This window comes from Arvicanthis niloticus, chromosome 30, assembly GCF_011762505.2.
Source record: "Arvicanthis niloticus isolate mArvNil1 chromosome 30, mArvNil1.pat.X, whole genome shotgun sequence".
Lineage (NCBI taxonomy): Eukaryota > Metazoa > Chordata > Mammalia > Rodentia > Muridae > Arvicanthis > Arvicanthis niloticus.
Genome location: NC_133438.1, coordinates 20,471,921 through 20,489,093, shown reverse-complemented (window position 1 = coordinate 20,489,093; position 17,173 = coordinate 20,471,921). Strand labels below are relative to the sequence as shown.

General features: G+C 40.5%; 1 long non-coding RNA gene across 1 annotated transcript in view; it reads left to right on the top strand.

Annotated features, from left to right (window-relative positions):
• Positions 1-5,486, top strand: part of LOC143441017 (uncharacterized) — a 30,783-nt gene extending 25,297 nt beyond the window's left edge. Inside the window, exons 3-4 of the long non-coding RNA XR_013108268.1 lie at positions 1,101-1,281; positions 3,888-5,486. This is a non-coding gene — a long non-coding RNA (uncharacterized LOC143441017). The remainder of the gene's footprint in view (positions 1-1,100; positions 1,282-3,887) is intronic.
• Positions 5,487-17,173: the final 11,687 nt, after the last annotated feature.

The window sequence follows — 17,173 nt, the reverse complement described above, 5'->3', positions numbered from 1 at the left end:
TCACTTAACTAAACAACTATGCCCAATGATTCTCTTTGTTCTATATTATGTATAAATTTAGCAACCTTTGTCTTAAACTATGTTTTAAGACGTAGTTCTTCAAAAATATTTTACATTATTTAAAAAATAATTTATAAATAAATACCACAATTGATGTAAAAAAAAAAACTTCAGGGATATAGGGAAAGGAGAAAAAAGAAAGAAAGAAAGAAAGAAAGAAAGAAAGAAAGAAAGAAAGAGGAGAGAGAGAGAGAGAGAGAGAGAGAGAGAGAGAGAGAGAGAGAGACAGAGAGAGAGAGAGAGATCAAAAAAATCTGTACCTTTACTTCAAATACCTGTTAGGAGCCAGACATGGTAGCATGGGTGTGGGGGTGGCAGCAGGAGAATTAGGGTTGTAAAGCCAGCTTCAGCTGCCTGAAACAGAACAACAAAACAAAACAGACATAGTTACATTTGTGTGGTTCAGAGGTCACTGCCATTGTATTACTGAAATAGCAATAATATGAGAGCTAATATCCATCATCCTGGAAGACGCAGTGGCGGGCACATAGTCTTCAATTAACTTAAAGGACTCCTTAGAGAATTCATAAAATCTGAGTTCGTTTTGGTTAAGTCTGTGGGCGCACAAGGGATCTTAGTATAAGCTTTTATATATCATTTTTCATGTATCTTTAACACAGTTCATGTATCACTCTTTTAAAATTGAGATGAGGCATTATAACATTTGAAGTTGGGTTTTCTTCCTGTTACTGAAGAAACACAGCGTGGGCAATTCTGGAACATCCAGGAATCTGATCTGACTGAAGAGGAAGTTACCAAATATGGCCGTACAGTGTCAGATTGATTTTCCCGTGCAAATCACCTGAGGTGAAAAGGTTGGGAATACCCTTATTAAAAATTCCTGTACCAAATTCAACTTTAAAAGATGTGTTTAATTTTTAAAAAGACTACTGGTGGGAAAACACAACAGTCATAGGTGGGGAACCACCCAAAGTTTTGTGTAGACTCATGGGATCCGTGTAGTCACAGGCACTAATTTCAGGAGCTCTGCTTCAAGTGGCATTTCCTTTTGATCCACAATAGGCATCTTTCTGTTTCAGATTGTCTGTGCACAAGCCCCAGTGAAGCAAGCATCAGCACCCACACAGAAGATGGGTATAAGTACGTTCAGCACCCCCATCTGCATCTGAAAATAAGTTTACATGGAGACGTACAATACAGGCTGAATACCATTCTGTGTGTAGAGAGACGAAAACTGCAGCATGCTTGGTGATGGGACAGGTAAGGATAAAACATGTGATTTCTGCTTCACATGGAATGTGTTCCATCTCACAACATTAAAATAACATAATGTAAAAAGCTTGAGCACCCCTGAAACCTCACTTGCTAAGAGAAGACTCCCCCTTTCCATCCCGATGTCTAGCCAAACTACTTTTACTCAGAGTACCTAGAGCCCCTGACATAAACTTCAGCATAGTGATTGAGGACATGTTTGCCTGAGCCAGACTAGGTATACCTTAGCTTGGGTAGTTCACTTAGCCTCCTCGTCTCTGCCTCATCTGGTCATCAGATATTACAATTGTAATATCTTTGTAAAGTGGTTGTGAGAGTTAAGTTGGTACCACACAGGAAGCAGTGGTATTCCCATCACCAAACGCTTGGTGAATTCTGTCAGCTTTCAATTGTCCTTATGACACTCATACTAATCTTGTCCTTGCATCTGCCAATCTATTCCCAAGGGTCTTCTTACTCACTCTGAAGTGACATCCTTCAATAGGATGCCTCACAGATCTTACTTATAGTCATAGACGATTTGGTTCTCAGTTGTTTAAGGCGCTTTCCTCAAAATGGTATAGTCATTTACAAGTATGGTCTGTTGATACACAAATCAGCACACATGGGTTGGTTGGTTCCGAAGTCCACTCCTGTTCAGAGGGACTGTTGTCCTTTGATAATGTTTGAGGCATTAATGCTAACATTATAATGCTTACAGTATAATTCATTTTTTTCATATATCACAAAAGTGGTATGCATATTGACTGCATTCTTTGTTTTCCTAACAACCCTGTGGGCAGGTACTTTCTAGTTTCACTTTGCACATGAGGAAACTGAGGCATTAAGAATTACAAAGTTTTAGACATTACCATACTAAAGCTGTCATAGCTGTCACAGAGGCAAATCAGGCTCCAAAAGTGTAATTTGTTCATCTCAGCCATCAGCCTGCCACCTGTCACTGTTGATGGTAATGTTACCAAATGGGATTCCCGTTTTCTCTGAAAATTTCATCACTCTTTGAAATCAAGCCCCTGAACACACTTCACTGTGGGTGAAGGAACTCATGAGCTGGTAAGGGTTTCACATTTTTTATTTTCTACTGCTTTTCAGTGATGAGGATCCAACCTAGGGCCTCACACACGTCAGGCAAGTGTTAACACCGAGTTACACACAGCCCCAGCTCACACATGCCAGGCGACAGTCGGCACTGAACTGCACATACAGCCTGTTTTTCCCCCCATACTTAAATAACTAAAACAAAAGGAGAAATAAAACTTTGTGACACATGAAAATTACAAGAACTTTAGTTATAGCGTCCATGAAGGAAGTTTTCCCGGTGTGTTACCACACTTGCTTATGTACAATTGGTCTGCTGAAGCTTGATTGTGACTGCACCAGAGCTGAGGTGATAAAACAGAGACTGTAGGACCCACAATCTGAGAACATTTGCTGTGTCACCAACCTGGCTGTAGACTCCTGTACTCATGTGTGCGTCAGGAACCAGCAGCATCAGTTGGGTGTCAAAGGAACTTCTAAGTGAGTCAAAGTCTCACGTCTTAGCTCAAAATCTGAACTAGAATCCATGCTTTAACAGGCTGCCCATCTGCATGCTAAGGTTTGCATCTGTAGAGAGATCAATTTCAAAAAGGCCCAGAGCTTTGGACAACTTAATCTTTAGGTAATACGGATCCAATAACATCTTCCTTTAGAGATCGCTTGAAGGAATAGAGGTCTTAGGTGTATTAGACTTGACAGTGTCAGTCGTGTAATTGCGTTAAATAGATTCCAGATGAATGGTAGCTAGTTCTCACAACTATGACCTGTGTCCATGTGAGCCATACATGGCATCCTTAACTAGAGACTCATTTTGGTTCCATGAAAGCGAGAGAAGATAGGGAAGCATTCTCAGAGTGACTGATCAAATCATAACAGCCGGTACTAACAGAAATCTGCTAAGGAATGGATAAGGAACTATCCTCTGGCTTATTTTCTATCCCCCTAATTTCCCCTACTTGAGCCGATTGCAGGTTCAGCCCCACCCCAGGCTTGGGAATAACTGTGTCCTTAGTCACCTTTCAGGTGACTCAGCATCAAGTCATTACCTCTTAAAGAACTACTGTCACCACCTGTCCTATATTCAGAAACTGGGTGACAACCTTATACCTCATGTATTATTCATTCAATAAATGCTCAATTAAGTGTGTCCTGTGTATCAATCAGAGGACTTCTTTAAATAAAAAAAAAAAAAATCCCAAAAAGTGGCCAGAGAGATGCAGGATTCTTAGAAATAAGCCTTCCCTTTGTGCTCAAATGAGTCGATTATTTGACCCAAGCATCTACCTTGTCTGAGAACAAAGCCAGAAGTGTTCTTTCAGAAAGAAAGACACTCAACTTAGACCCCATTTTTTTTTATTTTTTTGCCAACTCTGGAACTCTGGGTGCCCACTAGTCACATTCCCGGATTCCAGGCCTTCCCTTCCATTGAACCGTCAACATAACACTGACCTTCAAATGCCTGGTCCACTTTCCCAATGTTAGCTCCCAGCCCCAGCTTCTCTCTGAAAAGGCATCACTTCCTATTTTCTGGTAACAAGCCCTCATTCTTTCTTCAGCAGTAAGCGAGCTTGTGTGGGCAGCACTAATGGAAACCGAGCTAAGAATTCAGCCTTCCTGAATTCGCCACCAGGTAGGGGTATCTTTGTTTTGTGAAAAATGCAGAGATGCATGGAGAATGCTCTCCTCTTGGCAAATCCATTTTCCTTGACCCATCATGAGCTTACATGCCTCTTCCCTCGGGGAATAAGTCATTTTCTGGACTGTCATTTTTTGACAATACGTTACTTGGGTTGAACAGGTTATCTGGTAGAAGCTAAATGAAAGTGTTACCAAATACAGATGTTGAACCACGAAGGCAAATAAGAGATAGGGTACCTAGGGGAGTTTCTATGGCATTTTCAGATGCTGTGGAAATATACATCTTGACCCTTGAAAGCAAATGTGTGTGAAAATACAAATTTGCCAGGCTTTTCCATGCTGATGTTCAAACCAGAAACTGTATGGTCCTTGCCTCGGGTGTCACTTTATTGGCAGAAAGGATGCACACGCTCATGTATGGCATAATAATGCATCTGCAGCAAATAAAAATGTGTGCTCTGACATAGTCAAATATCATTATAATTTATTTTACAACTGATTTCATTCTTTTCATTTTTAAGAGTAATTGCATATTTAAGTGATGCACATGTGTAGGTATGTACCATGCTACAGCCTTAGAGGTCAGAGACAAACTTTTGGGGCTGGTTTCCCCCTTCCACTTTGACATGGATTCCTGGACCTGAAATCAAGCTCTCAAGCTTTTGCACTGGACAAACACTTTTACCCATGGAACCACCTTGCTGGCTATTGGTTTCTAATTTCTTCTGAATATGCTCATTTCAATACTGGTTAGTAGCACAAACTTCAGAGACAACTGAATCTCCATCATCAGCTTAGATCTGTGACCTAGTCTGTCAGTTATTTGAACTGTAAAGTGGGATCATTACATCTACTTCAGAAGACTACATATAAGAAGGTGAATCCTGAAGGTCAGTAACTGAGCACACTGTGTGCACGAGGCACAGGAGATACATGGAGATGGTCCACAGAACTGAGATGATCATCTAAACTTGCTGGGTGATTAACAAGGACTCCCACAAGGCACTCCTTCCTGGGTACTGATACATCCCTTATATTGGCAGGGCAGCCATACCTGTTTAATTCAAATCAACCTATGGAACCTTTACCAAAGATGTGAAGGTCATCCTTGAGTGTGGCACAAGGAGGAAAGAGTTTCTGCTTCAATGATAAAGTCAGTTATGAATCACAGCCATGGGAATTTGACATTACTGAAAGACTGATTTATCTTACTGGATTAGTCACACATATTCCGGGATATAGCAAGAAGTGTACATTTGTCATACATTGTATAGCTGACTGTATGTTGGATGCTATACTAAGATATTGTATATTATCTTGATTTAATCTTTATAAGAACAACTTAGGAAAGTGTCTTAGTGTGTGTGTGTGTGGGGGGGGTAACTGCTATAATATACACTATGATCTAAAGCAACTTGGAGAGGTAAAGATTTATTTTATGTATACTTCTGTATCATCATACATAATTGAGGAAATCAGGGTGGGAACTCAAAGCAAGAACTGAATTAGAGACTATGAGGGAGTGCTGCTTACTGGCTTGCTTTCCATGGCTTGTTCAGCCTGCTTTCTTATGCTACCTAGGACCATGAGTCCAGGGATGGTGCCACCCACAATGGGCTGGGCCTTTCTACATCAATCATTCATCAAGAAAATGCCCTATAGACTTGCCTGTGGGCCAATCTGATTGAGACATTTTCCTCGGTTGAAGTTCATCTTCTCTGATAACTTTAGCTTGGGTCAGCTGACAAAAAAACAAACAAACAAACAAACAAACAAACAAAAATACCAAACAGGACAGGTAGGTACTATCATTATTGTCTTTATATTATCTGCCTTGTATAGAAAGTTTAAAATACTACAGTGACACAGAAATAGTTAGAGAGACATAGCTTAGTCTTCAATAAATAGATTCATACCATAAATGTGTATAGTCCTATTAACTTAATTATAGATTTGTATACTCCCTCCAGAACAAACTAACTGATTTTGTTGATGGAACAGAAACTAAATAGATCCTAAATTTCATGTAAAAATAAATAAATAAACAATAGCCAGACATTTTTAGATTGAAAACCAAACTAATGGCTGGAGAGATGAGTCAGAAGTTAAAGGGCTTGATTTTCAAGCATAAGGACCAGAGCTCAGATCTCCAGAACCCAGGTAGATGCTGAGTGGGTACGGTAGTCTCCCTGCAATTCGACTCTAAATGCCAGAGACAAAGGGTCCCAGAAGTAAGTTGGCCTGGAAGACTATTGAGCTCTGAGTTCATCTGAAAGACCCTGTGTCGATAAATAAGGTGAATAAAATATAAGGAAGGCTCTCAACACCAACCTCAGGCTTCCAAACACAAGCACACATGTGCACATGCACCCACATATATGCAAGCATGAACATAAACATCACTCACGCAAGAAAAAACTGAAAGTAATATCCCATTGAATGTTATGACATACCATGCCCTTCTGGTTATAAAAACAACTTATTTGCATAGGAACAGATAAAACATTAGTAAAACAGACCAGAAAATTCATCTGTGAATTAAAATGCACAGAGAAATTTAGTACACAATAAATTCATCTGGATATTGACACAGTTATCAATAAATGTTATAGGAACCAATTGATAGCCACTGGATAAATAAAGTTAGATTTCTACCTCATAGACAAAACAACAATAAGGGCCAAATTTTTAAATGTGAAAAGTCAGCCATAAAATGTTAGGAAGAAAATTATAGGTTGAAACTTTTTGAATATGATACAAACCCAGAGGCCACAGAACATTTGTTTAAAGCTCTTCTAGGAAAGCCATCCCATATGCAAAGGTGAGAGACTACATTTACATGTTCTATAAATATGTTTGTATATTTGCAGTCTATAACTCATAATGAGAACTAATTTCCCTATACAGAATGGTCCATAGACTTTAACGAAAAGAGACCAGTGCTCAAGAGAGAATGCACAAAGGTTTGTGGTTAGAGAAAAAGATTTTTTAAAAAAGGCCCATTAAATAAAAAAAACATATTCAACTTCACTTATGACATTGAAGATTTTCTTTCACTTGTGGAAGCAGCTCTCAGACATTACCAGTCCAAAAAGGGCAGCCACAATGGACAGTAAGTCAGCATTACCTACCAGACTCCTCATTTCCACATGCAAAAGTAGGGTTTTGGCCCTGCAATTTCATGTGCAATAATGGGTCTTACAGAGACATTCATATGTGTCCCATCACTAGCCACACTGAAGTGCTGACTCCCAGAACATAAGATTGAAAGTTAAATGATGATAGGCCTTTATCATGAAATATAGTAGCCACTATAAAGACAATAAGGTAGACTTCACATTCTGATATACACAACCAACAAAATTAAGTAAGCTATGAGAAGAAACTTCTAGAAGTCCAGTGACCTTCCTTGAAGGGCCTTGCACTGTAGGGTGATGGTTAGCACTAGAACTGAACTTTGAGCATAAGCCTGGTTCTAAGAGACACTAGGCACCTGTGCTGATGCAAAAGTCACAAGGTATTTTAGTAAAGGTCGGTGAGTGTCCCAGCTTTATGACCATTGGGCACTTGTTTCCTTGGGTGATTTGTTCAAGATCTAGAAATGGAATGTAGCATACAGGACCTGGCTTCAAGATACTGGTCTGTTACTCTGTTACACCTTAATAATGAACAATTAGTTATTTTTATTACATTTATTTATTTATTTATTTATTTATTTAAATGTGTGTATATGTGTGTGTCTACATGTGAGCACTCTCACCATAAAAAGCATGTGGTGGTGAGAGGACCAGTTGATGAAATCAAACCTCTCCTTCCACATTGGGTTCCATGGACAGAACTCAGGTTGTCACTCTTGGTGACGGGTACTTAGACTTGCTTAGCTGTCTTGTTGGTCCTGATGAACAGTGTAATAACACTTTCCCCTTTATTCCCTGTCAAGAGGGATAGGAAGGGTTCTTTATTTCCCATTAGGGTTACTTGAACTCGTTTCCAGCAGAGAGATGTAGTATTGAATAACATAAAAATTTGTTCCACTCCTTCCTTCAAAAGCATTTTGTACTTATGGCAAAAACCTTTTCCAATCTAAAGGAAAAAGCACTCAGCATACTGGAGCATGATCATTCAGGAAGGGTTCGTAACAACATCACAGTTCCATTTACAGAAGGAAATGAATGCAGAGTCCTTATCTAATTAAAACAGCTTGGGAGAAGAAAGTGTGCAAAGGGTAATTACACGACCCAACTTGGCACTTGGCCCAGAAAAGGCAGGTTAATGTTGCTTTTATGGGGGGTGAAAAACTGCCAGGAAACCTCAGATTATAGTAGTTGCTGCAGATCTGTAGAAAAATTTCACCTGAATCCCATGTAGTTGACTCGAATGAATTTTGTCGCCCTTGGCATGTGTCCTAGGAAAGCAATCATTCATTCGTCTGTAGATATCCATCTCACTTATGAGATGAAGATTCTGAGGAATTTACATCACCAAGGCTAAGCCCTTTCTTTAGCTCCCTTCATCTAGTGGTTACTTAAATCAGTTCAGTTCTTACCAAAAGTTTCCATGTAAAAGGCAATAGTAGCAAAGCCTGTTTGGAGAAATAGATGTTGCTCCAGCCAGGAGGCTTTTAATTTGAATAATTATAAACAAACCTTAAGTGGAGAAGAAGCTTTGTCCTGTCAATAAAATGAACAGATAATAGGTAGCATTTATTCACTGAGTCTTACTTTGTGCTCGTCACTGCTCTGAGCACCTCACATACAAGCATTGTGGTCAGTCTTCCCAATAACTCTAGAGCCTATTTATTACTTCATTTTTCATACGCAGAGCTAATGTGGAGAAGACAGTAATGTGACCAAGACTCCCACCTTGAACCCACAGTCTGATCTAACCGCTGCACAGATTTCTGCATTCAGTGCTGTTATTAACTGATTAACAAATTCAGTGCGGCACTCCAAGATAATTCAGAAGTTAGAACAGCTCTAATAATGATAAATAATTAATAAATAATAATAAATAAATAATAAAGCCAGCCCTGTCTTTCCCTCCGTGTACGTATGTTAGTGTGTATGTTTGTTTGTATAAGCCAGGTTCCCATATAGCCCAGGGTAGCCTTCAATTTGCTGACCTTAAACTACTCAACTTTCTGCCTCAGGCTTGAAAGAGCTTAGACTCCCAGCATGCATCACTAGAGGTTGTATAGTACATCTTTTAGTTTATAAATGAACAAAATTAAGCCAATTTAGGAAAGGGAAAAGAATCTCTAGTGAACCTGCACATTTTACCTTTTATACTGTTTCTTAAAATGATCCCTGTATAGATTTGTGACATAAATATTTCATTGCTTTTTTTAAAATTTAAAAACAAGCATTCCTTTGAGCAAATTCAAGCTTTCTAGCTAAATCAACCGTCTTGAGGGTTTATTTTTGTGTCTGTGGTGCTATTTTTCACTCACTTCTTCTGGGTTAGCTCTAGGAAGGCATCATGAAAGCCCAGCAGATTCAGGTCAGTTGCCATAAAGACAACAGCCATATCTAGGAAGTAAGACAGAAGAGGCTGACCATTTTCAAATGATTCAAATTACAAAATCTGTGGCCAAACCGATTTGTCCACCCAAGAAGTACAGTACTTTTCCTGATAGTTCAAAGCTTAGATTTTTAAATGACCTTTTTTGTTGTTGTTTTCAGTCTCAAATCTCATATTTGCTCACATTGGAATGAGAGACATCAAGAACATCTACTTAATATTAAGTCCAATTCATAATCAGGGTCAGCCAGAGACTCTATAAATGGATCATAAATACTTTAAGAATTTAGATATCTCTCCTCAGAAATCTATTTCACAGATGAAACGTAACAAGGTGAAAGATATTTTTTTTTAAGAATTAATTATTGCTGTTGATTTGGTGTGAGGGAAGCTTCTAGAAGATTTCTTAAAAGTCATTTTTGTCCTCCAAGTACGTATAGTTTTACTCTAGAGATAAAACATCAGTGTATTCTCGAGAGATCTGAGCAGCTAAAACCACATTCCTTAGATTTCCCACAGGAAAATCTCAGTCCCCCGTCTCATCACTTCAGCTTCCTGTGAGGAATACTGCAAGCATGGCAACTGCCCAATTTTCTTCTAAGTTTCTGACAGAAACCAGAAATTAAGAAAAGCCCTAATTCTTAAGACTTCATGATATCAGGAAGAAAAATAACCCTTTTTAGTAACGTAAGCAAAGTATTAACAGTTTCCATATAATTTGCTAGTGAATTAAAATTGGAATACATCTTCAAACCTCTAAACATCCACAGGAAAACATCCAACTTCTGTTAGTTTTCCACTTGTAACAAAGTTAACTTACAGGGATTTGGTTCCACTGCCCCTGGGTCTGTGGCAGGGTGGTGTTATGGTGTCTAACAGAATGAACCCGCTCACCTCACAGTAGCTGGGAAAGGAGAAAAGATCCCTCTTGAAGAGTGTATTCCTAGTGACACTAGTTCTTCTCATTTAGACCTTACATCTGAAAACTTCTACCCTACCCCCACACCCCAGTAGCACTATAGGCTAAGGACCATGCCTTCAACTCCTGGGTCTTAGCTGACATCTATATAAAGCATCTATAGCACCCAGTAAGCAGGAACCAACAAATACGGTCAACACATTTTACATAGGCTTGATAAATCACTGTCTTACTGATATTTGTTGAGTTAGTCAAAGATGGTGGGGCAGGGGGGATGATTGGCCAAGGCCATTGCAAGAACATACAATCCTATTTCAACCTGGACTCTTTTATTTTTCGATGATTTAAAGTACACTCAGAGACACGTAATAGCATGTTTGGGAACATAATATTTAAAAGCAGCAAGCATTGTTTTCTGGTATTGTCTTTGTTCTCTAATTTATGAGAAACAATAAATCATTTCAAAGGATTAATCCAGCACTTAGGCTCTGTAAACTGCATTGGGTGTTTATTTTCAAAAAGTACAACACATGTTGAGTTTTATAATATGCTGTTTTTTTCTAATACTAGGCATGAAGCTTAGGGTGGGGCTAGCAAAGGCCTCCAGCCAATACACATACACTTTACCATCTTAAGTGTAAGATTTTAGAATTCTGTTAGATGGATGAGGACATTTTTTATTCATCCATACACAGCACAATCTCTCTCTCTCTCTCCCCTTTACCCTTCCTCTGTCCCTCGTGTTGATAATTCCTAAGATAATGACTTATTTATAAACCCATGTTAGAAGATCCAAGGGTCAAGGACTGGGAAAGGAGACCATCATCACTACCAAGCCTTGCTACCTAGAATCCACATGGTAGAAGGAGAGGAGAGAACCAACTCCTGAAAGTCGTCCTCTGACCTCCCACGGGGGCTAGTACCATAGGTGTGACATTCCCACATAAATAACCACTATAATAAATTAATAGGATTTCTACAAATGGAAGTAAAGCTTCCCCTTTATTCAGTCAAGATAATTTCATTCATCTAACAAATTCTTATATATTGAGTACTGTTGCAAGATCATGTTGCATTACTGGCAAAACCTGGTTTTAGTTGTGGTGTGATTTAGCCCTTAGCACACACCTTTAATCCCAAACAATGAAGATAAAGTTAGTTTGTAGAAGGAAGAAGCCATGTTTGAAAGTGATGATTAACTCAGTGGCAGACAATGTGACAAATCAGAGAAAAGTTTGACAGAATGGAGTATGCCCAATTTTCACGAGAAGAGAGAATAAAGGAAAACTACTTGAGAGAGAGAGAGAGAGAGAGAGAGAGAGAGAGAGAGAGAGAGAGAGAGAGAGAGAGAGAGAACAAGCTAGATACAGGTAAAGACAGAATAAGAAGGGGCCAGAAGATTAGAACTATTTCTAAGGTTAGTATGAAGCCAAGCAGAGTAATTCAGAGGCCTAGAGAGAAGACAAATTGAATCAGTCAGCTTGGAGAGGAGTTTGGGTCAGAACAGCTGAGTTGACCAGCCATCTAGACTTAAGAAAAAAACAACAAAGTGTAAGATTATTAAGTCTTAAAGGCTGAAAGTATTCTTAAAGGCTTAGATAAGATTGTATGGAAGTAGAAGCTTCAGGACTAGGCCTAGGCTAGTGGGCAGAGGCAGTAAGCCTCGGAGATGATAATTATATCAAGGGAATAAACATTACTATTACAAAGTACCTAATACACATCAGGCATACTGCTGACTCCACAGACGTGAGTGAACATTGGTAGACTGGAATCCTGCCCTCAGTTCTAATGGGGAAAGGCAGATAACCAACAACTTTCAGAAAAAAAATAATAATGAATTTGGGATTGTGATAAATACTGCAAAGAAAATAAGAAAAAATCAAGGAAGGAAGTGAGTTAGTTGAGGATGTTTCACTGCAGAGACTTGAAAGCTGAGCCACCAGGAAGGCAACCTACAGAGAAATGACCTCTGCTGCATTATTTATGGTAAGACAAGGACCAAGAGCCTTTTAAGTACTTACACAGATGCAAACCTTAAGGAATGGTTAGTCAACTGTTCACAGGATTTAGGACCGCCATGAAAGTATACTTCCAGTTATGTCCATGAGGACATAATTCTAGAAATTATTAGCTAAGCAGAGGTGCAACCAACCAGAGTGTAGGTGGGGCAGTTCCATAGGATGGGGTGTCAGAATGAATGAAAGGGAGAAACCAGACTGAGTACTAACATTCATTTGTCTCTGATTCTGACTGTTGTAATATGATCAGCTGCCTCCCGTTTCTCCTTTATGGTATCCCTACCACAATACTCATTTTGTATTTCCTTCCCTACGTTGCTTTGTTAGGAAATTTGTCACGTCAAGGGAAAACGTAACAAATACAGAGATACAGGCCTCTTGACTCAGGATTAGACAGCACCAAATTCTCTTCCAAGGATAGAATAGGTACCAGTCAGTGAGCAGCCCATCTCAATGACTGGTTGCTTGTAATGGATCTCGGAGAACTGTTTAAGGGAATATGTACTGGCAAGGTCAATCTTGAAGTTATAAAAAGAGGTCCAAAGAGTCAGATCATACAACTGCTTATACAGGCACTGCCTTGTATAACTCTTACAGACCAAGATCAGCTCAGAAGATTCATAAACCCCAGAAAGCCTTGGGATTACACATGGATGGTGATCAGGAGGAAAGATGTGGCAACGTAAATACATATAGTCTATTGTCAGAGACTAAAAGAGCAAACATGTTTGTATTAAATACAGTTAGGTTATCCTTCCATTGTTATAAAGCTATAGCGTGACTTCCACTCAAGGAGTCTCAGAATGGAATTACAGTGTATCCAGCCTGCCCTCACGAAGCCTGCCAAGGTGCTTGGGATTTCCACCACTAAGTTGTAGGGTGTTCTGAGGTCCGTAGGCATAATTTCTCAAAAAATATAACATGGTAACACGTTACTTTCTCTTTGAAAAGAAATGAGCATGGATCTTTGAAAAGAAATGAGCATGGATCAATTGTGTTGTCAGTCCCAGAAAACAAGTCCCCAGATGAACCAAAGCTTAAGTCTGTTTTTAATGAAGATGATAAAGGAGACGGGAGTAGCAAGAAAGCAGGATTGTGGAGAACCCAACCAGCCAGAGCTATAGATGGACAGATGAGCTGTGCATATGTGTGTTGAGGGGTAGCTGGGGAGACCAAAGGCTCATTTACATATTTACAAATAAATAATTCCTCTCAGGTAATAGCCAGCTTACTGTTTAAACTAACATAGCACACCAGTGAGTTACTAAGAACCCATTGCCCAACTTTTCCTAATTGTTCATATTCATATTCAATAGCACTCTTCACAGAAACAGAAATGAAACTAAGAATTGAGTCTTTTTATTTGTGATACAAAATAAAATTACTCTGCCAAGTCACTCAGCCAAGAGTTGACTGTAAATTAAAGTGGAATTCACAGAGTGAATTTTCTGAGTAGTTTGTGATTCCAGCAAGCCATTGCTTTCAGGTCACCTGGGACAAGAGGAGCTGTCCTCAGCAGGAAGCTTACTGCCTCCGTTCTAGTTCTAGTGAAGGGTCTTGTTCCTCAGACTAGTGACTCATAAAGTTACCTCAGGTGCCCTTCCCTGGATTGGGTCTTGGATTTCTTCTTTCAGGCCAGACAACTCCTGTAAGGAATTGAGGCCCCTGTGGACGAGGTGCCATTTCAGAAGGCAGCAGTATCCATGTGCTAAGGATATCCATGATATCCCCAGTTCTCATAGCGAGCTGCTCTTGTCTTCTCAGAACTAGCCCATGCAGTGGCTCTGAAAATGTAAACAGTGTTTTTCATTCCCTTTATTTTATCTATTTGTTTTTGAGACAGTGTCTTCTCTGTTGCCCTCGATTTCTTTGTACTTAAAATTGGGGCCCAGAGTAGTTTCAAACTCTTGTCTCAGGTCTGCGTGGTTGAGACTACAACTGTGTAGGAGTCAAAGCTGCCTTGTAATAACTAAACTACCAGACTTGTATTAAGCCACTCACATGTATTTATTAGGGAATCTATCTTTTCGCTAGAGAGCGATGCTAGGAGACAGGAAAAAGGGCAACTGTGAGCACAAGATGTCCAGTTTTACTTGGCCCCGTGCTTTCCATGTTCTGAAATTCCGCTGCCTATCGGATGCCATCACTGATTTCTGATTAAGAAAGGTTCTTAAGTGCATTCGAGCTGCGCCTACACATATGCTACTAGTCCTATTTGCATCTCTTTTCCTTTAATGGGTTTGCAGCTGTTCATTGTGCTTTGTGGAATGTTTGTTGTCTGTCTGTCTGTTTGTCTGTCTGTTGGAACCACAGTCCCATGCAGCCCAGACAGCCTTTAAACTGTACAGCTACCGATAGCCTTGAACTCTTGATCCCCCTGTACCCACTTCTAAGTCCCAGAGTTACAGCAGTGCACTGGACCCCCACTAAGAGATCCTGATCTCTTTCATGGTGTGGTTCACACAGGTTCTAGGCATGCTCCCACAGTTTAGTTCCTAGAGACCAACACTCAGTTGGAACACTAATGATGGGACTTGTTTTTTCGACCGTGAATTTACTAATTTTTCCATACATATTCCTAACATTTTGGAAAGCTGAGAACATCTTGAAAAGGTCTATAGCAGAAAGTGAAGTCTCTTTGAAACCTTTATGGTTCCCATTGGTTTCATCAAACCTCCCCAGACTTTAGAAGTCCTTATTTTCTAACGGAGGCCCTCCTGCACTCTCCCCATTTGTCTTTTTCCTTCTCATTCACTGCACAAACACTTTTTACTGGCCTTGCCCATGTATTTAGGAAGGGAAAGCTAAATGCATAGCCCAAAAGACATTGAAAACTAGGAAGTATTCCCTCCACTTACTTTTCTATGGACTAGGAAGACCTGGAGGAGGTTGGGGAGGCTGGGGAAGGTTGGGAGACTGGGGGAGACTGAGAAAGGTTGGCAGGCATCCGTGAGCTGCACAATTAAGCTCTGGGAAATGTAAAAGTCTACAGACCGTCTTCTGCGTCTACTCAATCACAAACCTTGGCAGGCAAGATGGCTAAGCTGTTCTGTGGGGACAGTGAGAATAGACAGGTTTGAACTTGGCCTTCCAGGTCTGTTATTCGTTATTGAATTCCCAGCTCAGCAAACCTAGACGCCAAACAGGAGCCAGAATGGGCACATGGAAGCTTCTGTATTCGTTGAGGAACCGTGTGAGATGACAGCCAGCTGGTTCTGTTTGCAGAGGCCGGCCTAGGAGAGTGGTCTGAGGATTAATATTCTCTGCATGGTGTGCTTTTCTATTCTGTATCTTTTATCACCTCCGTGTGCCTGGGAGGTTTCCTGAGGGTGGAGCCTGCGTCTGTTGTGGCTGGGTTGCTGTATTTGTCAAAGGGATTCCTAGGCTTGAGCTAGTCACGTGGTTAATCCTCTCATGTGGGCTTTGGAGCAAGACAGACACAGTTCCAAGAGCTGCCAGGCCACTTACTGTGTAGGCTGTGGGAATGTGGTTTAAGCTTTCTAAACTTCACATAAAAGCTAATGTGTGCCTATAATAAATATTTCAGGAACGTCATTTTAAATTACTACTATTAAATTGTTTGAGTGTCCGAAGCTGAAAACCGTAAATAAGAAGACAAATACTACCAGATTTTAAATAGAAATGAAGCAGGGAGGGGAGTGGGGCCATTAGACCAGTTTTGGGGTAGTGGTCATTACTCTTGCTTTCAGCCTTCCACTACAAATAAAAGGTGTCATCAGGCTCTGTCACCTAACACAGTCACTACTAGGAAAGGAGCACATTTTTCTAGTTCAAACGTGCGATACACAGCCTGGCAGCTTGGCAAACATACCTAAAGTCACAATGGCACGGAATATTTCTATCTGTATTTTCTAGGAATTCTATCAAGGGGACCCTAGAGGGAAAACTCCAAGGTAAAAACGTTTCAGCCTCTCTCTCTGCAGAGCTCAAGCCCCTGTGTCCAAGTGAAGCTTTCTCCCTTCTAGAAAAAGTCAAGCCACAGTCGGGGATCAGGGCAATATGGAAAGTTATCCTCCATTGGCTTCTTGGGGTGCACTAATTCTCAGGCCAGCCAAACAACACCTTAGAAAACAACTGTAGACGGAGGGGGGAAACCTAGCAATAAACTTGACGCAATTTCTTAACTTTAAAATGCTCCTTGGAGCACAGAATTAACGGAGAAATGGAGCAAATGGAGGGTGTGTAGGGATGGAGATGGAGAGTTGACTCTAATTCTCTCTGAAGTTGACTTTGCCCCTGTAATTCAAAAACTGCAGAACCATGGAGTCTGATCTCACGCTGCATTGCATCCAGCCTGAAGCTGACACGGGGGCTTGGAGAACCCTGCGGCTTTTTTCTCTCACTTCCCTTCGGGACCCTGAAGAAGGGCTCTTTCTTAAGTGCTCATCACGTGCACAGACTTCAAAGCCAGCTTCAAGCCTGAGGTCCTGTACGTGTCTGGGTGGTTTTTAGGGTTTTCTTTCTAATTTCCCTTCCTTTTCACAGCTGATTTTCTTCAGAAAAGAAGCTATAAAAAAAAAAGAAAAAAAAAAAAAAAGAACCTATTGCATTTCCAGTTCCCATCACCGCGATTTCCACATGGATGTGACGTGGAAGGCAGCTTCCGAAATGCCCAGGTGACTCACGCGGGGACACCCCGGGGCGGGACCTAGGAGTTTCTCTGGGCGGGGCGGGGGACGGCCTAGAGCGCCCTCTGCCGGCCGGCCGGGCGCCACGCGGGAGT